At 44.0% G+C, this 24476-nt stretch overlaps 1 non-coding gene across 1 annotated transcript; it reads left to right on the forward strand.

The window, feature by feature from the left end:
• The first annotated feature begins 1573 nt into the window (after positions 1-1573).
• Positions 1574-1665, forward strand: trnar-ucu (transfer RNA arginine (anticodon UCU)). Its single transcript is given in 2 exon segments — positions 1574-1610; positions 1630-1665. It is a non-coding gene; the product is annotated as a tRNA-Arg (tRNA).
• The last annotated feature ends 22811 nt before the right edge of the window (positions 1666-24476 follow it).

The raw sequence follows: 24476 nt of genomic DNA on the forward strand, positions 1-24476 counted from the left end.
CATCGCCGCTGACAACGCAATCTTTCGTTTTTTTGTGCCTGCAGTATGCATCGTCTCAAATCCTGCCACCTCTCGCTGGATGCCTTCGCCAATGGTACGTGAGTAAAGGTGCCTTCCACATCAAAAGGATTTTTTTTTTCTCATTCCTTGACTGTTTGTCCCTGATATGGTAGTTTACTGGCCTTGTATGTCTGCTATTATTTCGGTTTAACTTTACATTATTATCACTCTGTCTGCAACACATGCCTCTGCAAAGTCAGGTAATTACTTATTTGTTTCCCTGTTCTTTTATTGGATTCAAAATAAATGTTAATTTACCATTACAATGGACATCATATTATTTTACAGGTTGCAGCAACAGCGAATTGCCTGTTCTGCATTGTAACGTTCGATGTTGTCAGTTACATTTCCTGCTGGTTTCAGATATCTCTCCTCACTCTGGAAGCTCCCGGTCGCATGTTCCAGAGATTTGTCTGCACTTCAGTTAATCGAGGCAACTGTATTTCCTGCTCAGAATGTGATCTCTCTCCAATGGAGAGAGGAAAATAAAGTCGGTGACAAAGCTGAGATCACTTACGTTCTGTCCAGAATCAACAAAAACTATCCCGATCTTCCAGTCTCCTATAACTTCAACATTACACTGTGTTCTCACCCTTCAGGCTCTCTGCTTCTATTCCTGATGAAGGGCTGTTGCCCGAAACGTCGATCTCACTGCTCCTCGGATGCTGCCTGAACTGCTGTGCTTTTCCAGCCCCACTCAAATCTAGACACTGTGTTCCCAGGCCATCATTTCAGTCTCTGGTTTGCTGCAGTGCTCCTTCAAGACACAACACAAGCTGGAAGACACGCAACTCATTTTCTACCGACACACCATGAAAACTTTAGGACCCAACATCAAGTTCAATCATTTTAGAAACCGTCTGCCCTCTTACACATTCTTCACCCACTCTCCCTTCCCATTAGTTCTGAAGACGGATCGTTGGACTCGAAGCGTTAACTTTCCTTCCTCATCAGAGATAGACAAGAGCTGTTGATTTTGTTCAGACCTTTTGGCTTTTCTTCTGAGAACTTTGTTTTTCTGTTGTAATCGCCAGATACTGGAAGCTTCTGAATGCAGGAGGAGAATTTCACAGGAGATGAAAAGAATGGAAAGGGTTTGACCACTCCCATTGTGAAGGTACGCGAGCTAGGCTGGGGATGTTGCTCTCAGCGCAGAGAAGGCTGAATAAGAAACCGATTAACGTGCTCATTTTATGAAGAGGATAAATATGTTTGACAGGGATAAGCCTGTATTGGGAAGGAACAGAGTAACATAAATGAAAGACAGGAGACAAGGAGGAGATTTAGGAAGAATACTTTCACCTATAGAGTATTGATTATCTGGAACATGTGGTAAAGGTAAGTGTCATGCGAACGTTTCAGCAGTCTGTAGCCGAACACGTGATGAGCCAGAGCATGAGTGGAGAAGGACCAGGTATCAGAAAGTGTGACGAGGTTCGACAGGCGCGAGATGGGTGTCCTGAATGCAATGCATCAAAGGCAAACTAGTGTGCTTAAAGATAACAACTGGTGCGGCTCTGTGGCGCAATGGAAAGCGCGTTGGACTTCTACATCTCTATTCAGGTTGCTATTCAAAGGTTGTGGGTTCGAATCCCATCAGAGTCGTGTTTTAATTTATGTTTTGCAAAGTGGTCAGACCAGACTCGGCTGCTCATCTGCAAAACCAGTAATATTCGTGCATAAACCTAACTGTCTCGAAACGGTTTACATTATCGATGTCTATTTATGGTAGAGATCGATAAATACCTGTTAGACAGTACGATGTTGTGGATGGGCTGGAAAAAGACATAAAATTGTTCTATGAGCCATGATGATATCAAATTACGTGGCAGGACAGGATCGGTGTTAAGAATGGCCTCCTTCTGCTCCTTTGTGCCTGTGCCATTTCTGGCCAAGGTTTTAAAATAATCACAATGAGGACAATATGAATTAAACGCCAAATAATATTTTGGTCTCATCTCCACTTCGCTTCCCTCCCGGCTGGAATAGACAGCTCTTGTTTCAGCTTTAGATCATACAGCGGAGGATTCTTACAAGTTGTCCTTCAGGGTGAATGTTCCTTCACATTGGTTTCCAAGTGGACACATGGAGCAAGCAATTGCATGGAATCAGGGGCAGATTTCCCCTTTGCTGGGCTGGAATTCTGGCCAAGGTAATGAACGTGAATTTCTGACATTTTGAATCTTACTCTGGATTCCTGCGACTTTACGAATTAAACTGAATTTAATTTGCCCTTGCAGAACATTATTCAATCTTCACTGTGCATAAAAACCATGCCACATGCTCGTGCACATAGTATGCTGAACATTGTTGATGTTGTGTGCAGTGTGGGTCGATGTCTCAGATGAACATGCCAAAGGAAGTTGGTGAAATATCAGTGAATCGAATTGTCTGACGAATTGAAGCCGATAGAAGGAAATTCCCAGTACAATGGCCACATAACATTGCCTGTGACCAACGCAGGAAGCCATGGCAAATGTATGCAGTATTCAATAAAACCGATTTTCACCACATTTATCTATGCCATTTTCCTTAAGCTGATGCTTCACAATCGATGATCCATTATCAGTATAACCACCTCTACACTGCGTTTCATTTCAGATACACAGAAAAAAAATAAGTAATTGGGTTGAGGGGCCCAGTGGTAAGATCAGGAACCGTTCGTCACCATTAGACGGCAGATCCAGTGGTGCAGTTAGTTAGCTTGCTTTACTTGCATGACAGAATGGCAGCACATGAACTGCCAAAGTTGTGCATTGGATTCTCGCCAGGTGTTTGTTTTACTGATACTGACCAGAGATGATTGTAACTTCAAGCTGAAGAACAGTTTAAACCCGGAATATTACATTGCAATAAAGTGCTTTTGGCACTAATGTTGCACCGACCTGTAAGACCAATCCGAAGTCCATCTGACCAGCATTTTGACATTATAAGCCGTAAGTTTATCCAATGATCATTTAATTGCCCTGAAGGTTGGTGAGTCTACGACTGTTGAAGACAAGACGTTCTGCACTCTTATTACTCTCTGAGAAAGGCAGCTACCTCGGCATTTATCATCCTCAAATTACATCGATATGCCCTTATGCCAACCATCACCATTTGAAGAAAATGCCTTCACTGTCCACCTTACGGCAAACTCTGATAATCTTTTACGTCTCTATTAATTCACTTCTCAAACTTCTTATCTCTATCAAAAACAGCCTCGAGTCCCTCAGCCTTTCCTCGTAAGACCTTCCCTTCACAGAAGGCAACATCCGAGGAAATCTCGTGTACAACCTTTCCAATGCTTTCACATCCGTCCTATAATGTGGCGACCAGAACTCGACAAGTTTGGCCATACCAGACAAATTTCTGGAGCTGCAAAGGGATCGTTTGGCCCTGAAACTCAATCCTTCTCCCAATAAAAACTAACACACTGTGCTCATTGCAAACAAATCCATCAACGTGTGTGTTAACTTTCAGAGTTTTATATACATAGACGCCGAGATCGCTCTGTTCATCTAAACTTCCAAGAATATTACAATTAGCCCAGAACATTTTATTCTTGCTGTTCATTCCAAAGTAAATCACCTCACACTTTTCCACAATAACCTCCATATGCCACCTCTGAGCCCCGATCTGCAGATTATTCATGTCCGTCTGTAACCTGCAGCAGACTTCGGCACTGTTGACAACTCCATCGACGTAGTGTGTTCTGCGAATTTGCTCATCCATCATCCCATGCTCAAACCCAGGTCATTTATAAAGGTGACAAACAGCAGTGGACCCTAACAGGAATCTTGTGGTACACCATGAATAACTGAACTCCAGGATGAATATTTTCCATTAACTACCACACTCTGTGCTCTTTCAGCAAGCCAATTACTGATCTAAACCGCAAAATCACCCTCAATCCCATGTCTCTGTATTTTCTGCAACAGCCGACCGTGCATTCGTGAAAATCATATCCACCATGTTAACCACTTTACTCTCATCCACTTGTTTGTTGTCCTTTTCAAAAAGCTCAATAAAGTTTGTGAGCCACAACCTGCTATTCGCAAAATCGTGTTGACTGTAGTGAATCAACTTCTTCCTCCTTCGGTGATCATAAATCATATCTCTCATAACCTTTCCCAAAACTTCACCTTCAAGGAAATACGGCTCACTGTTCTATAATTTCTAGCTTTCTCCCTGCTACTCTTCGTGAAGAAGGGGATAATATTTGCTGAACTCGAGTCTTCTCGCATTAATCACATAGACACTGACGAAATAAAGTTGGTAGTCAAAAGTTCTGCAATCTCCTCCCACGATTCTCAGAGAAACCTATGATACATCCCATCAAGCCCAGGGGACAAATATATTTTCAGGCTTTCAAGAATTGCTAACAACTCGTCTTTATGAATATCAATTTCGTTTATTCTAACAGATTGCATCTCAAAATTCTCTTCGACAGCATTGTCTTTTTCATTTGAGATATGATGAAAAATATACATTCAGCGGCTCTCCTATCCTCGGACTCCATTGACGACGTCCTCCTACTGTTCTTGACAGGCCCGAATTATATCCTAGATATTATTTTATTCTCGAAATGACAAGAGAAAGCTTCCGGGTTTTAAATGACCCTGCCAGCTAAAGACTTTTAATGTCCCCTCTTTGCTCTGAGTAGCTCTCTCTTTTAGCCCTTTCTTGCTAGCTTTTAATTTTCAAGTGCCCTAACTCAGCTTTCATATTACATGTTTACATGCACTGCCTTCTCCATCTTGACAAGAAATTCAACTTTTTGAGTAAAAATGGCTCCCTGTCTCAACCTCATATTCCCTGCATGACGCACACACACTTATCAAGGACATGCATGAGCGCTTACCTGAACAAGCTCCGTATTTCAGGTTTGAAAAACCCCTGCGTTTACTTTCCCATCTGGTGCATCCTAACTCTTGCTGATCGCATCATACTGGCCTTTCTGCCAGCGGTACCTCATGCTTTGCGATATATATATATATATATATATATATATATATATATATATATATATATATATTCCTATGCATCACTAAATAAACATACCGAATTGTGGTCACTATCACCAAAGTGTTCAATTATCTCCAAATCGAACAGTTGACTTGCTTCATTACGCAGTACCAAATCCAATATGTTTTTGATTCTTGTTGGCCCGTCCACATGCTGCGTCACGAAACCCTCCTGCACACTTTGGACAAAGTCTGACCAATCAGAGCTCCTCAAACAATAACATTTCCAATCAATATTTGGAAAGTTAAACTTCCCCACTACAACTACCTTGTTACTTCCGTTCCTCTCCAGAACCATCTATGCAATCTTTTCCTCCATATCTCTAGAACATTTTGGTGGTGACCTCCACTTGCCTGATTTTAATCTCAGCCCATTCTAGTTCAGCAGAATGAGTCGGGTCCTCACCAAATATCCTTTCTGCTACCATAGCACTGTCTTTGACTAAATATGCCACATCTTCCCCTCTTTAACGACTTCCCTGTTCTTACTGAAAAATCGAAACTGAGGTGCAAGGAACAACCATTCATTTCAGTGCTCCATTCATGTCTCTGAAATGGCCACAATATTGAAGTCCCAGTTAACAACCCATGACACCTGATTTAACCCAGATGCTCCTAGCGGTGAAGTAGACAGACTTCAAACCACCTTCATCCTTGCCAGCATTCACTCGCAAACCCGAAAACCTATTTATGTCCTAACCACTCAAAACCTCCAGCAAACCGCAGCTAAAATTCGGGTTCGCAATCCGCTGCTGAATCCGTCAAACCCTCCTGAAGAGCTTTAGAAAATTGTCCTTCCGGGTCAGGTGAAGACCATCTTGTTTGTCGAGGTCCGACCGACTCCAGAATGAGCCCCAACTATCCAGATGTCCAAATCCCTATCACCTGCACTATCCTTACAACCACGTGTTCATCTGCTCTCTCCCTATTCTTTCCCTCACGACAACGTGGCATGTGTAACCAAACAGAGAGAACAACTCTGTTTGATCTAGTTCTAAAATGTCACCCTGGATCCCTGAATTTCTGCCATATATCCACATCAATTTTATTACATAAGTTGTTAGTGCATATGTGAAACATGACCTCGAGCTGCTCCCCCTCCACTTAAGGGTCCTGAAACCACGCTGCGAGACATCACAAACCTTGGTAACGTGGAGAAATCACATCAATCATGAGCCTGCCCTGTACCCACAGAAACTGCAATCTGTCACCATGTAGTCCCCAATAACTATTGCTCTCCTCCCCTCTCCCCTACCCTTCTGATCACAGGGACAAACACTGTGCCAGAGATCTGTACCCCATGGCTTACCCCTCGTAGGACATCCCCCCAAAAGTAACAAATACGGTATGCTTGTTACAGATGGGCACAGCCAAAGTGGATGCCTGCACTGGCTGTCTGTTCCCTTTTCGTCTCCCGACTGTATACCATCGACCTTTTTCTTGTACCTGAAGTGCAACTGCCTCCATATAACTCCTCTCAATTCACCTCAGACTACCCAAAGATCCAATGTTCAGCTCCAGTTCCCGAAAGCTGTTGCCAAGGAGATGGAGTTGGGTGCAATTCCCGTAGATTCAAATGTCAGGGACATTACAGTAAACTCTAAGCTCTCACATTCTACAGGCAGAAGAATGGCCGACCATCCATTTCTAATGTTCTGAATTCACACACACACACACACACACACACATACACACACACATGTGTGTGAATTTAGAATATTTGGAATTGGTTTGTCGGCCATTTGAATGTTCTAGGAGAAAGTGAGGACTGCAGATGCTGGAGATCAGAGCTGAAAATGTGTTGCTGGAAAAGCGCAGCAGGTCAGGCAGCATCCAAGGAACAGGAGAATTGACGTTTCGGGCATAAGCCCTTCTTCAGGAATGCGGAAGGTGTGTCCAGCAGGCTAAGATAAAAGGTAGGGAGGAGGGACTTGGGTGAGGGGCGTTGGAAATGCAATAAGTGGAGGGAGGTGAAGGTGAGGGTGATAGGCAGGAGTGTGGTGGGGGCGGAGAGGTCAGGAAGAATATTGCAGGTTAGGAAGGCGGTGCTGAGTTCGAGGAATTTGACTGAGACAAGGTGGGGGAAGGGGAAATGAGTAAACTGGAGAAATCTGAGTTCATCCCTTGTGGTTGGAGGGTTCCCAGGCAGAAGATGAGGCGCTCTTCCTCCAACCGTCTGGCGATGGAGGAGTCTAAGGACCTGCATGTCCTTGGTGGAGTGGGAGGGGGAGTTAAAGTGTTGGGCTACGGGTGGTTGGGTTGGTTGGACCGGGTGTCCCAGAGGTGTTCTCTGAAACGTTCCGCAAGTAGGCGGCCTGTCTCCCCAATGTAGAGGAGGCCACATCGGGTGTAGCAGATGCAATAGATGATGTGTGTGGAGGTGCAGGTGAATTTGGGGTGGATATGGAAGTGTCCCTTGGGGCCTTGGAGGGAAGTAAGGGGGGAGGCGTGGGCGCAAGTTTTGCATTTCTTGCGGTTGCAGGGGAAGGTGCCGGGAGTGGAGGTTGGGTTGGTGTGAGTTGTGGACCTGACGAGGGAGTCACGGCGGGAGTGGTCTTTTCGGATCGCTGATAGGGTAGGGGAGGGAAATATATCCCTGGTGGTGGGGTCCGTTTGGAGGTGGCGGACATGACGACGGATGATACGTTGTACATGGAGGTTGGTGGGGTGGTAGGTGAGGACCAGTGGGGTTCTGTCCTGGTGGCGGTTGGAGGGGCGGGTCTCAAGGGCGGAGGAGCGGGAAGTGGAAGTGATGCGGTGGAGGGCATCGTCGACTACGTCTGGCTGGAAATTGCGGTCCTTGAAGAAGGAGGCCATCTGGGTTGTATGGTTTTGGAAATGGTCCTCCTGGGAGCAGATGCGGCGGTGACGAAGGAATTGGGAAGATGGGATGGCGTTTTTACAAGGGGCAGGGTGGGAGTCGGTCGGTTTATAGTAAATGTCCGTGTCGGTTCGGTCACCCGAGAGAGAAATGGAAAGGTCTAGGAAGGGGAGGGAGGATGCTGAGACGGTCCAGGTGAATTTGAGATCGGGGTGGAAGGTGTTCGTAAAGTGGATGAACTGTTCAACCTCCACGTGGGAGCATGAGGCAGCGCAGATATAAAGTGGATGAACTGTTTAATCTCCTCGTGGGAGCACGAGGCAGCTCCGATATAAAGTGGATGAACTATTCAAACTCCTTGTAAAGTGGATGAACTGTTCAACCTCCACGTCGAATGTTCTTCCCGTCGAATGTGCGAGCTATATGTATATACATTTGTGTATGTACACATATGTATAAATGTGTGTGCGCGTGCATGTATGTGTGTGTATGCATATATATTTAAAAGTTGCAAACGAACATTGAATAAAACAGCATTTATTCAAAAAAATATCTGATTTTGTGGAGTGTTCTGTCCTTGGGAAATACCTCAGTTACTTAAGACCAGCCATAAAGACTCCCTGAATGAATATCCATCACTCACTAGAGATACAGAGGTGATGTTTGAAGTCGATGACGTTTGTCATGTCGCTGATCCTGCGCTGTGTTTAATTCTGGAAAGGACGTTTAGCTCGTATCATATTACTAATTTTGCTGCAAACTCGCACAGTCCATTAAAACAATCCAAAAGTTATTAGGTTTATCTCATTGGACATTTTGCCTGTTATCAGAAAAACTGGAATAGAAATGACAAAGCTGTTTTTAAGTACTGCAATGAAGATTACAGAATACAAACAGGAATTATTTTCGTATCTTGTCACTAGATATGGTTGGGGGAGATGAGTGAGCATCCAATGAACTCACTCCCTTCTCTGTGATTGCAGCCAAATTTTCTAATGCAACAGATGAAAGAACAAAGGTGCATCACATCGGCAGGTCAGTTCCAACTCACGATAGTGTAGTTTCACTTTGAATCTCTCCATCTCCTAAAGTATTAGCTGAATGGGGAGATCAGGATCCTGAAGGTATGCTGAGACATTGCGCGAATTATTCCCACACTGTTGGCATCACTTTATATCATAAACCAGTTATGCAGCAGACTGTGCTAACCGGCTTCCCTTTAATGCTGAGCTAACACAAACAGCTCAGGTCTTTTACAATTTATAGAAGTTCACGTAGAACAAGCTGCTAAAGCTTTCCTCACAATCAGCTCATTCTACACTTAGTCGTGCTCAGTTGCAGGTGTTATGCGGTTCCTTTCCAATTAACGTTAACCAATTAGAGAGTGTGCACGTAACGTATACCCATTCTGGCCGCCCAGACTCCCTGTCCCGGTGAAATTCACTCCTTGTGTGTCTGCACGCATCTTTACAAATATTTTAGAATCAACTTATGAATAATTTTTCCTGAGAAAAAGTAATCATTTTCGAATTCAATAACTGTAGAAAGAAAAAGAATGCGAGCTCCAAACTTCTCTTTATCATTCATCGCTAGTTTTCAAGTTCTATACTCTAGATATAGATCCATCCGAATGAGGGAATTTCCCTCCTGTTTACTCTCACCAAATTCACATCGCCTAGAAACCTTCTATACGGACACAACTCAGTTTTACCTGGTGTCACGCCACATGATCTATTCGTCTTTTCCACTATCCTATGATACCCTGTTTTGTCTTTTCAAATGGCATTATCCCCCACTACATCGTTGGCTTCCTTTCCATTTTTCTGTTTCCAAGTAAACACTGTCCATTCTTCCTGACGTCTTTTCACTCCAGTCATTGCCATCCATGTCTTTTATCATCTCTTTATGTCCCAGTATAGTCCATGTTGAGAAAGGATGCTGGGGCCAAAACAACACATGAAAACCCGCTCTAATGCTGTATACTACCATTACCAATGTAGGAAAAATGGGAGCTAGTTCAGTCAAAAGTGAATCCGTTGGTTGTTGCACAATGGATCAATCACTGATTGGGTCGTGACTATTTTTCCTCACTTTTCTCCCCTGTCTGAACATGTGCTGAAGCATCACAATAAGGGAAAATGTAATGCCTACAATTCAGAAATTGCCTATTCGATGCAACAAATGCACACAAATCCTCCTGGGATTAACCCTCACAGAACAATTCCTTACCCATTTTCTCTTCATTTGCTCCTGAATAAGGTACCTTACTGACAGTCGACCCAGTTGTCGGCAAAACATATCTCTGGCGCTGTGAGGCAGCAGTGATAACCAGTGAGCCACCTTGCGGCCCTGCACAATTATGCAAGGCACATTCGGACGCGTTTGAAATGTCAAAGACGCTCGACTTGTGTTGCTGCCCTTATCAGGAACAATAAATCCAGATTCCCTGACCAAGAAATTAACCCAAACCAAAGCGGTGAAAGCACTGTATGGTAACCACTAGTCGACCAGGAAGGACGGCATGTGCAATTGCGTCTTCTCTTAACAGCATAGGTTTCTTTTCCTGCGATGAGAAATTCCTTCCAAAATAGAGTGTTTGTGACACCGTGCTTTTAGAGCACAGAATAATACATTATGTCAGTGCCAGTCATCAAACATCCAAATATTCTCGTTTCCAATTTCCACTCATTGGCCCACAGCCTGACGTCTGAAGTGTTTATCTGAACGAGACTTTCCCTGCAAAGTTTTAATCTCCAATGAACCAGTGAATGAGTCTGAAGTCAGATACCATCAAATTTGTTCATGAACTGCGGGAGAACTGAACCTCATTATGACCCATAGAGGGAACTATACAGACACGTCTTTTGAAAGTGACAAAGGCCTCAGGAGAGCCCAACTTCCGTAAAATGAGGAATTGACCCGTTTGGCACTTCTTTCTTCATGACTCGCTTTAAAACCGATTCCGTTTACATAAGCAGAGGGGTAAACAGGTGGGAGTCTATCCCTCAAGGACTGTCCCAATCGGAAATAATTGGTACCTGCTAAACGTTGACTTCTCCAAATCTGAGGCAGCCTGGCGAGCTGTGGTCTTCCAACTTCCTGCCTGTTTAAATGGATTCCAGCAGATTCCTGTCTCTACATAAGGAACAGAAGCATTCAATCGCATCCCTATACGTTTTCGTCCCCCATTGTTTCACCGTTACTTTTCTGCTTTTCATGAATCACGTTGTTCTTCCTGCCAAACGAAGGTATTCTTCGCATCAGAAGCTTGTCATCCTCATGTTCCTCGAAGGGAAAACACGTATGTGGACTTCCAAACTGAAACAATTGGGGCATGGGGCGGGGGCGGGGAGGTTGGGCGGGGGGGAGTTCTGTCTATAAAATGACTTCCAGATATTCCTTCAAAAATAATACTAACAACACGGAGAACGCACCTTCGGATGCTTGCTGCAATAGTTGCAAGAAAATTCAGCAAGGCTGTAGTGTGAATCGAGGTTACAACCCCGAGCTCGAACCACTAAGCTATGGCAGCACTAACATATGAAGCGTTTTGAGACTGACAAAAGATGATGACCTCTAGCAGAAAAACTTCGGTCATCTCAGTTTTGTGATACAAGCTTCGTTTTGTGTGACAAAATACGACTTGAAACCCACTTCTGTGATCACTTGTTTGATATAACACTTTGTCAGCTTCCCAATATCTCATAATGTGACAGGGATCAACATTTGTTTAAACTCACACAAAGTAAAAGCTTTGAAGCTTCTTTTATATAAAAGGCACGATGTAGTATTGATACCAGCTTATTACCCTTGATTTAAGCATGTATTGCAGTTTTTCTTAATCACTTGGTGAGTAATTCCTTTCCTTTTGCCTGGTGCGATTTACGTTGCCACAGGAATTCGTAATTTATGGCCTTGGTAGGTGACTTTTAGGCACCAAACTTGAAACAGTTCAAATCGAACATGCTCCGGAGGTTGGAATTCGAGGGAATGCAGAATATCTGAGAGTGCACTTTAAAACATAATCTTGGGTGTCGTGTCCGCTGGCTGGGTTGGAATACTATTGACCAGTTCTATTTGCTCTTGAGTGGGCTGGAGGACATGACAGTGATAGTTAGAGGGAAGACAGTCAAGAGATTTGTAGAAAATGATGAAAAATTTGAAATTTTGCCATCCGGTAATGGGTGAGCAACCAGTGTTGTGAGTACTCCCACATGCTGGAGAGGTATTGGCAGACCTCAGGATTACATCATTGGGTGAATAACCTGCAACTCCTTCCCTTCCACCATGTGGGTGACCTTGTGGAAAGATAAAGCTGCGAAGGCCGCAGTGCACGTTTGGGAAAATGGGCGTTCGTAAAAATGCCATTCAGATAATGCACAATGAAACTGTGAACAGAACGCAAGTACACCTTTGAATAGAAGCAGTGGGAGTTAGACCATAGAACATAGAACATAGAACATTACAGTGCAGAACAGTCCCTTCGGCCCTCGATGTTGCGCCAACCTGTCATCCCAATCTGAAGTCCATCTAACCTACACTATTCCATGTACGTCCATATGTTTGTCCAATGACGACTTAAATGTACTTACTGTTGGCGAATCTACTACCGTTGCAGGCAAAGCTTTCCATACCCTTACTACTCTCTGAGTAAAGAAACTATCTCGAACATCTGTCCTATATCTATCACCCCTCAATTTAATTCTATGCCCCCTCGTGCTCGCCGTCACCATTCTTGGAAGAAGGCTCTCCCTGTCCACCCTATCTAAACCCTCTGATTATATTATATGTCTCTATTAAGTCACCTCTCAACCTTCTTCTCTCTGACGAAAACAACCACAAGTCCCTCACCCTTTCCTCGTAAGACCTTCCCTTCATACCATGCAACATACGAGTAAATCTCCTCTGCACCTTTTCCAAAGCTTCATCATCCTTCTTATAATTTTGTGACCAGAACTGTGTACAATAGTCCAAGTGCGGCCGCATTAGAGTTTTGTTCAGCATAACCTCATGGTTCCAGAACTCGATCCCTCAATTAATAAAAGCTAAAACACTGTCTGCCTTCTTAACAAACTTGTCAACCTGGGTGGCAAATTTCAAGGATCTCTCTACCTGAACACCGAGATCTCTCTGCTCACCTACACTACCAAGAAACGTACCATTAGCACAATATTTTGCATTCCGGTTGTTCCGATCAAAAGGAATCACCTCTCACTTGTCCGCATTAAACTCCATTTGCCACCTCTCAGCCCAGCTCGGTAGCTTATCTATGTCTCTCTGTAAACTACAACATCCTTCATCACTACCCACAACTCCACCGACCTTAGTGTCGTCTTCAAATCTACTAACCCACCCTTCAACGCCCTCAATCAGGTCGTTTATAAAATATAACGAACAGCAGTGGACCCAACACCGACCCTGGCGGTATACCACTGGCAATTGGACTTCAGGATGAACATTTCCCATCAACCACCACCCTCTGTCTTCTTTCAGCAAGCCAATAACTGATACAAACTGCTACATCTCCCAAAATCCCATTCCTCCGCATTTTGTGCAATAGCCGACTGTGGGGAAACCTACCGAACGCCTTGCTGAAATCCATATACACAACATCAACCGGTTTACTCTAATCGACCTGCTTGGTCACCTTCTCAAAGAAATCAGTTAGGTTTGTGAGGCACGACCTACCCTTCACAAAACCATGCTGACTATCCCTGAACAAATTATTCCTTTCCAGATGGTTATAAATCCTATCTCTTATAACCTTTTCCAACAATTTACCAACAACTGAAGTGAGGCTCACTGATCTAAAATTAACAGGATTGTCCCTACTCCCCTTCTTGAACATGGGAACCATATTTGCTATCCTCAGGACTCATGGCACTATTCCTGTAGACAATGACGATTTAAAGTTCAATGCCAAATCCTCGGCAATCTCCCCCCGGCTTCCCAGAAGATCCTAGGATAAAGCTCATCCAGCCCAGGGGGCTTATCTATTTTCACACTCTGCAGGATTTCTAATACCTCCTTCTAATACCTCAATCCCACCTAGTGTAGTAGCCTGTATCTCAGTAATCCCCTCGACATCATTGTCATTTTCTAGACTGAATACTGTTGAAAAGTATTCATTTAGTGCTTCCCCCATCTCCTCTGACTCCACACACAACTTTGCACTGCTATTGCTTATTGGCCAAAATCTTACTCTTGTCATTCATTTATTCCTTAAATACCTATAGAAAGCCTCAGTGTTTACCCTGATCCTATCCACCAAAAACTTCTCATGTCTCTTCCTGAATCATCTGAGCTCTCTCTTTCGGTCTTCCCTGGCTACATTGTAACCCTCAAGCGCCCTAACTGAGCCTTCGCCTCTCATCCTAACATCAGCCTTCTTCTTCCTCTTGACCAGACAGTCTACTTCCTTCGGAAAACACGGATCCCGCTCTCGACAGCTTTCACTCTGCCTGACAGGTACATACTTATCTCGGAAACACAGTAGCGTTTCCTTGAATACGCTCCACATTTCTAATGTGCCTATCCACTGCAGTTTCCTTCTCCATCCAGTGCTTCCTAAATCTGGCCGAATCGCATCATAATTGCCTTTCCCCCAGCTGTAACTCTTGCCCAGTGGGATACACCTATCCATTTCTATGTCAAAAGTAAACATAACAGAATTGTGATCGCTATCACCAAAGTGCTCACCTACTTCCAAGTCTAACAACTGGCCGAGCTCATTACCCAGTACCAAATCTAATGTAGCCTCGCCCCTGTTGGCCTGTCTACATACTGTGTGAAAAAGCCCTCCTGCACACATTGGACAAAAACTGACCCATCTATAGTACTCGCACTATAGTGTTCCCAGTCAATATTTGGAAAGTTGAAATCCCCCGTAACAACTACCCTGTCATTCTCACTGCTATCGAGAATCATCTTTGCTATCCTGTCCTCTACATCTCTGGAACTATTCGGAGGCCGATAGAAAACTACCAACAGGGTGACATCTCATTTCCGGTTTCTAACTTCAGCCCATGTTACGTCAGTTGACGAGTCCCCAAACATCTTTTCTGCAACTGTAATACTGCCTTTGACCAACACTGCCACAGGTCCCCCCCCCTCTTTTACCTTCTTCTCTGTTCTTACTGAAACATCTAAATCCTGGAATCTGCAGCAACCATCCATGTCCCTGTTCTATTCATGTCTACGAAATTGCCACAACACCGAATTTCCAGGTACTAACCAATCCTGTAAGGTCATCGACCTTACTCCAGATGCTCCTGGCGTTGAAGTAGACATACTCCAAACCAACATCTTGCTTACCGGTGGAATCTTGCGACCCTAAGACTTGTTTTGGACCTCTCTACTCTCAAACTTTTCGACACTTGAACTACAACTTTGGTTCCCATCCCTCTGCTGGAATAGTTTAAACACACCCCAATAGTCTTAGCGAATTGCCCCCCAGGATATTGGTACCCCTCTGGTTCAGATGAAGACCATCCTGCTTGTACAGGTCCCACCTACCCCAGAAAGATCCCTAATTATCCAAGAATCCAAAACCCTCCCTCCTGCACCATCCCTGTAGCCACGTGTTCAACTCCACTCTCTCCCTATTCCTTGCATCACGAGCACAACAACAGCGAGGGAATTTGAAAGGACGGATGGAAGTGTATTATGACCGTGACTTCCAAACGAATGGATTAGAGTTTGAGCTGCAGAAGAGCAGAGACGTGGAAGATTTAATTATGTTAATGAAGTGCAAGTTGGCTGACATGGTGATGTTGGGAATATGTGGTTAAAAACACATCAGGAAGTGAAGTATGTCACCATGGTTATGACGTGCCTGTTCAGACTCAGACAATTACCAGCAAGGAGATTGAATCAGTGGCGAGGCATTTTCTCCTAGGACTTGGTCGATGATGCCTTCCAGCTCCTCTCATCCACTTCCCTCAACTCCGCTCCCAAAACTCATCCCACCAACTGAGACGAGGACGGAACTCCCTTCTACATCACTTTAAAATCCAGCAACCTCTGTAGACATCATGTCATCCTTCGGTATTTCCGTCAGCTGCAAATGAAACCCACTAACGAAGATGTGTTTCCCTCCCCACCCCTACCCACTTTCTGTAAATATCATTCCCTCTTCGACTTCCTGGTGGTGCACGCCCCCACCAACCACCCTCCCATCCGCTCCCAGCAAACTTCTCATTCCAACACGGGATTTGCAAAACATCCATCCACACCTCCGCCCTCAACTCTGTCCAAGGCCCCAAAGAACCCCTCCATGTCCATCAGAGTTTCACCTGCATTTCCATGTCATTTACTGTATCCATTGTTCCCTTTGCAGTCTCCTCGACACTGAGGAGATCGGATGCCTAATTACAGACCACTTCGGAAAACTTCTCTGGGACACCCGCACCAAACAACACCACTGGCCCCTGGCCGAACATGTCAACTCTCCCTCCCACACAGCCAAGTTCATTCAGGTCCAGGGCTTCTGCCGCTCTCATGAACTGTCCTGTCTGTCCATCTTCCTTCCCACCTATCTGCTCTACCCTGCGCTGCGACCTATAATCATTACCCCCACCTCCATCCTCCTATCACACTCTCAGTTACTTTGTCCCAGCCACACACGCTCCCATTTGTCTCTCTACCCGCTCGCTTCATAAGCCTCTTTCCTGATGAAGGCTCGTGCCCGAAACGTCGATTGTCTTGCTCATTGGATGCTGCCGCCCTGCTGTGTTCTTCCAATAACACACTTCCAACTCAGTGGCGAGGCAGTGGATTTTGAGTTAGGGACAGAAGTCAGATGCCTCAGTTTTGAAATGATTCAATTCTAAGAGATGTTCTCCGTCAGGACTGGATGTCAGACAAGTCAAGACAGTGTTTGACCTGGAGGGAACAGGGAGGTGATCGTGTTCATATCCACCTGCTGACCCGCTCGTCTCTGTGGTGGAGGCTGTGTGCATGAAAGATTCTGACAAAAGTCTCTTCAAATTCTTCGTGTCGAAAATCCCTTACCTTCAGACCTTATCTTCAGACAGAATCTAGAGTCTTGTGAAAGACGGTTTCACACTTTCATTTTTGGGTACCATCAGTTTCGCAGGATTTTAGAAGGGGAAGATTTACAAACCAACCTCTCCACCATAATCTGATGAAGCTGCGCAGTTTATCCCGAATACAAATTGATCAGATTTCGAACATGAAATGAAAAAGCTCTGGTTGCAGTAGGAAATAAATCGTTCACTTATTGTGTGTGTGGACGAGGCTTCTACCTGTCATCAGACCTTACACACCTCAATTGTAAACATACTGAGGAAAGACTGGGGAAACGTGGGGATCCACTCCCTGTCTGAGCTGAATTCCTGTGGAAGCAATAATACCAGGAACAAGCCATTCACCTGCTCAGAGTGTGGGAAGGAATTCACTCTCTCTCTGACCTGCTGCGACACCAACTCGTTCAAAATGATGAGAAACTATTTCAATGTCTGAACTGCGGAAAATGCTTTAAAACGTCCAGCGATTGGAGAACCGAACACCTCGCTCATACTAATGAGGAACCTTTTATCTCTCCGAATTTTGGAAAATGTTATCAACCCTCTATGTGCTTCATCTTTGAGAAATATGCTCACCTAAATAAGAGTCCATTAAGAATCATAGAGACCTGACGTGTGATCCACGTGCTCACCCGGAGGAGAGACATCTCCAGTTCCAAATCTGTGAGACGTGCTGTAACGTCCCAGCCACCGGATGGCTCATCACCTTTCACACAGTATTAACAGGTCTTTCTAAATGCCCTGACTGCGGGAAGTGCTGCACTATTTCCTGAATACTAACGTGTCATCAACGTGTTCACACTGAAGATAGACATTAATCACAATAAACGTTCCTGGGGACAGTTTCTCATGAACGTCTTCACATTGAGGGGAGACCTTTCAAACATGTAGTCTGTGGGATGTGCTCTCTAGTCTCTGTAGAACTGATGTCCCATCGATATTTTCGAATTGTGAGAGACGTTTAAAGTGTATTTATTCCAGGAATAGGTTCAAGCAATCATCTAAACTCTCAGTACACCATCTGTTTTGCAGTTGTCAGCAAGCATTTACCTGCTCCATGTGAGAAAAACAGTTAGGTCACTCATCGAACCTGCTGAGAGAGTAGAGGGTTCCCACTGAGGGATAGAATTCACTCACTCATCGACCCTAAAGAGACAGCGTAGAGTTTACATATCTCAACACCGATTGAACTTTGATCTTCTCATTCAGGTCTGAAAGCAAAGTTTTAATATTCTAGATAACAATCAAATCAGCTTTGTGTTAAACACAGTATCGAAGGTCATTGGAAGGATGGGATTATAGAGTACGTGAAGCATCAGCACAGGTTGTCAAGGAGAAATCACGTTTGACAAATATATTAGAATTTTTGAGGAGGTAATGAGCAAGCGAGACGAAGTCAAGCCTGTGGAGGTGACCGGCTTGAATTTCCATAGACATATGTCAAGGTGCAGTATGGCAAACTGCTAAATGGCCATGGATTGAGGCTTGGATGACTGGCAGAAGGCAGACAGTTGGGTAAAGAGGTTTCTTCCAGGATGGCAGCCCGTGACTAGTGGAGTTCAAATGAGTCAGGGTTTGCACCACAGCTATTCACATTATGTATGAATGGTCCATTCAAAGGAATTGAGGGTGTTGTTGCTCCATTTGAAGAAGACACAATGATAGGTGGAAGGCCAGATCTTATTGATGAAGCGGGCATGCTGCAGAATGACTTGAACGGAGTGAGTGCTTCGAAAAACGTTGTAGTTGCCATACTTTGTGGAAAATATGAGGTCATCTGTTTGGTGGAAAGAGTAGAGGCATAGACAATTTTCTGAAAGCAGAAAGAATTCCAAGTTCAATTTTCTCTTATGTTTAGCATGCAATTTTAGTTGGTGTTTATGAAGGCAAATACAATGTCGGCGTTCAATTCAAGCAAATTAAAAAGCACGGGCAGAGGTTTAGGCCTCAGTCAATAGGAGGCTCTGGACCATTGCATTTGGAACATTGAGAGTAGGTTTTGGCCCCATATCTAAGTGATGGTATGTTTTGAGTGGTGGATAGGAGTTTTATAATGGCTGACTCAGTGGTGAGTACTAATGTCTTGCAGCCTCCGCGATGTTTGTTCAATATCTACTTTGGACGAATGTGAATTTGGAGTTGGCACATCCTGTCCGTTTCAGCCTGCGTTTCCTCCCCAGACGAAAGATGTATGGCTGACGTTCTTTCGTCATGGGAAATTTAGAGTTACAGGAATTGGGTAGAGGTGTGAGTTGGGTGCGATTCCCTTCGCATGATTCGTGGGGGTTTCTTGGTCCAAATGTCCGGTTTGCACATTTTAGGTATTCCGTTAGAACAACGTTGATCGCAGGGATTTAGGCCTTGTCATAAGTTTTTTTTTTAACGGAGGTGACACCTTCTTTATAAATACATGGTTTTAAGTGAACGTCTTGAACGATATAAGGAGTGGAGGGACATATTTGAGGAGGACATCATGAAGGTCAATGGAGAATATTAAATAGCCTCGGATAATTAAGTTAAGCATAATCTAAAGAGATTCTGCAAGTACATTAAGAAATTGAGACCAAATAGGACCACTTTAAGATGAAAAAGCTCACCTATGTCTTGATCCTCAGCAGATGGAGAAACATATAATGTTCATTTCGCGTCAGTTTACACTGTGGAGAACGAAATGGCTGGTACACCTAAATACTGATGTTTTGAAAGGATTTCCCATTGAAAAGGGGAAGTGCTGGAGGACCTGGAAAATATAATGTAGGATATTTCTGTGGTATCTGATCTCCTGTATCCCGGAAACTTGTGGGAAGTTAGGGAATGAAACTGTTGGGCCCTTCGTAGAAATATTTTTATCATCTATTATTACGAGTGAGGCACCGAATGACTGGGGGATGGCTAATGTTGTGCCTTTGTTTACAAAGGAATTCATGGAGAATTCTGGGATCGATAGACCTGTGTGTCTGGTTCTGGTCGTGGGTAAGTTGTTGGATGCAATTCTAAACGATAGGATTTATTTGAATTTTTAGATACAAGGAATGAATCGGTATAATCAGCTTGGTTTTGCACAAAATTGATTGAGTTTTTTGAGGGCGTAACCAAGAAGATCAATGAGGACATGGTGGCAGAGTTTGCTCACTTGGGCTTTAATAAAAGCTTTTACACTGTTCCACATGGTTGACTAATTCATAAAGTTAAATCGCATAAGTTAAATGTAAGGATTCCAATTAGATATAAAATTAGTTCGATGTCAGGATGCTGAGAATGGTGGTGGAAGATAATTTTCAGACAGGAGGACTGTTACCAATGGTATCCCATTGGTTGAGTGCACATTCATTTTATTATTCATTTAAATAAATGAAGTACTTGGGAAGTTAGAAAGCATGGTAAGTCGGTTTGCAAAATTGGTAGTAGAATGGACAATAATAAGGTTCTGGAAGGTTGTGAAGCGATTTTCTCGTCAGGTCAGTTTCTCTCTGGCCTCGAGTTTAAGAAGCGTGTGGGGGAGGAGTTGTGAAGGGCCATTCGTCCGTCGTGAAGCGTACGTTATCAGGCATCCATCTATTCTCGTCCCAGTTTGCAGCAATGAGATTGTCTATGTGATCTGAAATGACATAACAATGGTACTGAAGGTTGACCTGGTCACACTGTTGTAACCCCTCCGAGGAAGGTATTCTCATGTTCAAATACAGACGCAGTCACGCAGGCACATTCCCTGACAGTGAGAGTCCTCAGGATTATACCCATTCCATGTGCTTTATGTCTCCGGAGAAAGGCGGCTTTAAGTGGAAAACAAGGCACTTCGCCAGAAAATGTGCACCGTTGCTGTGAGCCGCGATATGAAATGGATACTGAGCTGAAATGGTCCCAAACGCTTCTAATGTGAAACTTTCAATAACACAAATCCCACCTCAACAAGCCCTCTGGCTCCTGGGACATGACAGGTTAACGCCCAGCAGACATTGCTCCCTAAAAACAACGGACACACGGCAAAATCTAAACACTTTCAGGCCTCGTCTTATTCTGTTTCTGTCGCTGTCACATCTCCAGCTTCCTCTGAACGTCAAGTCCCAATGTTAATGAGCTGTTTGATCTAAATACAGGCACATCGAGAAAGTAATCTTTATTTCAACAGCAGAGCCAGGGAATGAAAGCTGCAAGGGTTTGCTCTCTGCTGGGTAATGAAACATCACGCTCTCGTTGTCCTCATTATCATATAGACTGATTCCACAAATATACACCGTAACGGTTATTACCAATTGAAATGTCCCAATGAATACCGTGACTGACAATAATATAAGGGGAGAGTAGCTTCGACCCCTTCCTCGCCGAGGGACATATTGCAAATAATGTCCTGTTACTTGACAAAATGACCTGCTCGAAGATGGCCATGGAAGTTTCTAGCACAGTAATATCCTTTGGCCCATATGTCTGCATCAGTCCAACACAATTCCCTGAATTGTTCTTATCTCATTTGGCATCAATTGCTTCAGAGGGGCAAATGTATTCAGTCATGGAAGTGTACAGCTAAATGGGTCTTACCTGCTCTGGAGTTTTCTGTCTTTTCCATCCTGTCAGGCAGTTAGTTGCAGATTCCGAACGTTCCTTATTTGAGTTTTACGCATTTCACTTAATCCTGCAATTTAATTTCAAACAAGAAAGCAGAGAACAAGCACTCTTCAAGTTCACTCTCGGCTCTCAATCACAGTCAGCAAAATGGTTAACTGAATGAGGAATCCACATTGCATTTAACGCCCATCGACTAAACTACATGGTCACATCTGCAGAAGCGTGCTACTAAACTGGTTTCAGGTACTCCCTCCCTGTGGAGCTGAGGGACAGGCAATCATTGTTCGGTTTGCTTGAATTCAATCACCACAGTTTTGACAGGGTTAAATGTCAGGATATGTTTGGTCTGCGTCATCAATGGTTGAAATGGTCATTCATTTCAAAAGAAAGGGAGAGATTGCAGGAGAAACTAAACAGATCTGGCAGCATCTGGGGAAAGACAAATAGAGACAACGATTCAGAGCTTCTTCAGGAGTTTCTCCGAACTCTGTTTTCTCCGACAGGTACTGGCAAACCTGCCGAGTTCCTTCATCAGTTTCTGGTTTTGTTTGAGATTTTGAGTGTCCACAACTAGCCATTCAACAATACAATAACGCATTTGTGGCTCCTCACTGGATTTGGTTTCCGTTTGTATGCATATCCCTGACCCTATTAAAAACCCGAAAGTGCACAGCAAAGGAGTCGGATGGATAAGAACACCGGCCGCTCCATGCGTGGGTACACTTTCTCGGTTAACAGCCAAACGAGAGGACTAATTGCTCCATAGAGACTTGGTAGTCCCTTGTAGCAGAACCCTTGCAGGGTCTCCTAAAGCTGACTGTCAGTGAATTCAAGCTTTCGCCTGCCCTTCGCAGAATGAAAATTGTCCCCAATTGGTTAAAGTTTCCAAAATGAATTCTGGGGCATTCGTTGTGGACAATAGGAACAGTCTGATCTCATGCTTTGCAAACACATACATGTCACCGGGAAACAGCTCTCCTAAAACGGGGAACTTCTTCCTTTGAGCCTTCTGAGGAATATTTTCCTGACCTTGGTAAAAACGCAAAACTGTGCGGACAAAAAAAACAGATGGTGTGAGAACAGCTGGCGCTCTGTTCCTGGTTCGGAGGAGAACAGCAACCTGTCAGTGAAGAGCCGAACGCACTGACTAACATCGTCACAGAGACTGATGAGCCAACGGCTTCAATGACCCCCGAATGCAAGCTGCAGCCTGCTCCTCCCATATTGACAATCATCCTTAATTAGCATTTTTTCCTAAGTCAATCCAGGGAAATTCACGGTGAAGACATGGGAATAGTCTGATCCCACCCTCTATCGACGCACCCATGACACCGGAACCAGTTATCCTCCAACTGGGATTGTCTCACTTCCAGCCTTTCACTGTTCTATCTGTTCCCGCGTTTTCGGATTGCCCTGGAGCTGAGATGAAATTTGACATCCTGACGTTCAGGAACGAAAATCCTTCATTATCATAGATCATTTCATGTCCAGAGAACATCAGAGTCAAAGTACCGGCCTCCGAAAGAACGGAAAGATTTCTAAACGGTCTCTGCCCAGTTGGCCATTTCACCCTTCACTTTCCACAGAATCCGCGGACCAAGGATTATGTGAAGATTCAGAAAGCTCGAGTCTGGGATTTCTGTTTTGCTTGTTGACAGTTTTCCCATTGGACAAGTGGCAACATGTTCCCAGAATCTTTTCACAATCCTCTACTTTGCACCATGTACAGAGATTCACGACCGTGGGAATGTTTTGTTTGGAGCAAAGAAGATTAATGGGAAATGTCTTGGGGACGTTTATAATTATGTGGGAGAAAGAACTGTGGATGGGCGGATTAATGGTCAGGAGGAACTGCTGTCTCTGACCAGGGTAATTGACCAGAGGACGAGGAGTGAAGACGTGTAATGGAAAAAGACAACTTGTTTCAAATAAACTCAGTGAAACCCATATCCCATGCTTTTTCTTTATCATTTGTGGATAGAGAAACAGGTCCGTTTTGAGTCAGGTCCGTTTCTTGTTCAGAACGCAAGTTTCCTGCATGTCAAGAGATGAGCAGACCTGAGAACATATCGAGTTGTTTAGGCGAGATTTCTGGAGTTGCAGCGATAACTCTTCCAACAAGAAAAAATGTAAAATCAACTCTGAGGGAAATGTGCTCGGTATCGACGAGAGATAGAATGAATATGAAGGATCCCTTTTCATGAGCAGAGAGATTCATAACACGGCAATGTTCGAGGAATAAAGATACACTTCTATCGCGCTTTTCAGCTCCACTTTAATCACAGGCACTGAAGCACCTGTGAAGCAGATATGTCATTGTCAATAATAATGTGCTAATCAAGGCAGTTTGTTCAAACAGAGGTGAAAAACGAAAACTCAGGACTGGCACTGGAAACGCCAGGGAGATTATTTTTTACTTTAAAAGTTTGTTCTGCTCTTGTTTATATCCAAAATCGTGCAGGATCAGTGATCCTAATCTCAGGGGAAGGCGTTACCCTTTTAAGAAACAAATGAGGAGGATGTTCTCATATTCAGTTGGCAGCAAGTATGTAGAAGTATTTACAGCCAAGGCCTGTCAAGACTGGGTATGTTCAAGGCTTCAATTATCTCTCTGTTAATAGCATGGAGCAAGTGGCAGTGTGAAATGTGTCCAAATGTGCTGACAATACACACTCGTGGGAGCGCATGTTATGATAAGATCATGGCAATATGCATAGGCATATAGATAGATTGGGTGAATGGGGACAAACTATCCAGGTGAAGTTTCATGTCCGGATTATGAGGTCATGCACTTTGGTCGGAAGAGTCAAAAGAGAGATTACTATTAAAATCGAGAGAAAGTAGAAGAAACGTGTGACGCAGAGGGATATTATACACGACACAAAGTTTAGTAACATGTTCTTTCCCTGACAAAAAGGATAGCTTCCTTTCCGAATGCTAACAATGAAAAAGATTGTTTCCCAAGAAAGAAAAATAACT

Source organism: Chiloscyllium plagiosum, unplaced genomic scaffold, assembly GCF_037043375.1.
Source record: "Chiloscyllium plagiosum isolate Xiang-an unplaced genomic scaffold, Cpla_swu_hap1 HiC_scaffold_42, whole genome shotgun sequence".
Taxonomy (NCBI): Eukaryota; Metazoa; Chordata; class Chondrichthyes; order Orectolobiformes; family Hemiscylliidae; genus Chiloscyllium; species Chiloscyllium plagiosum.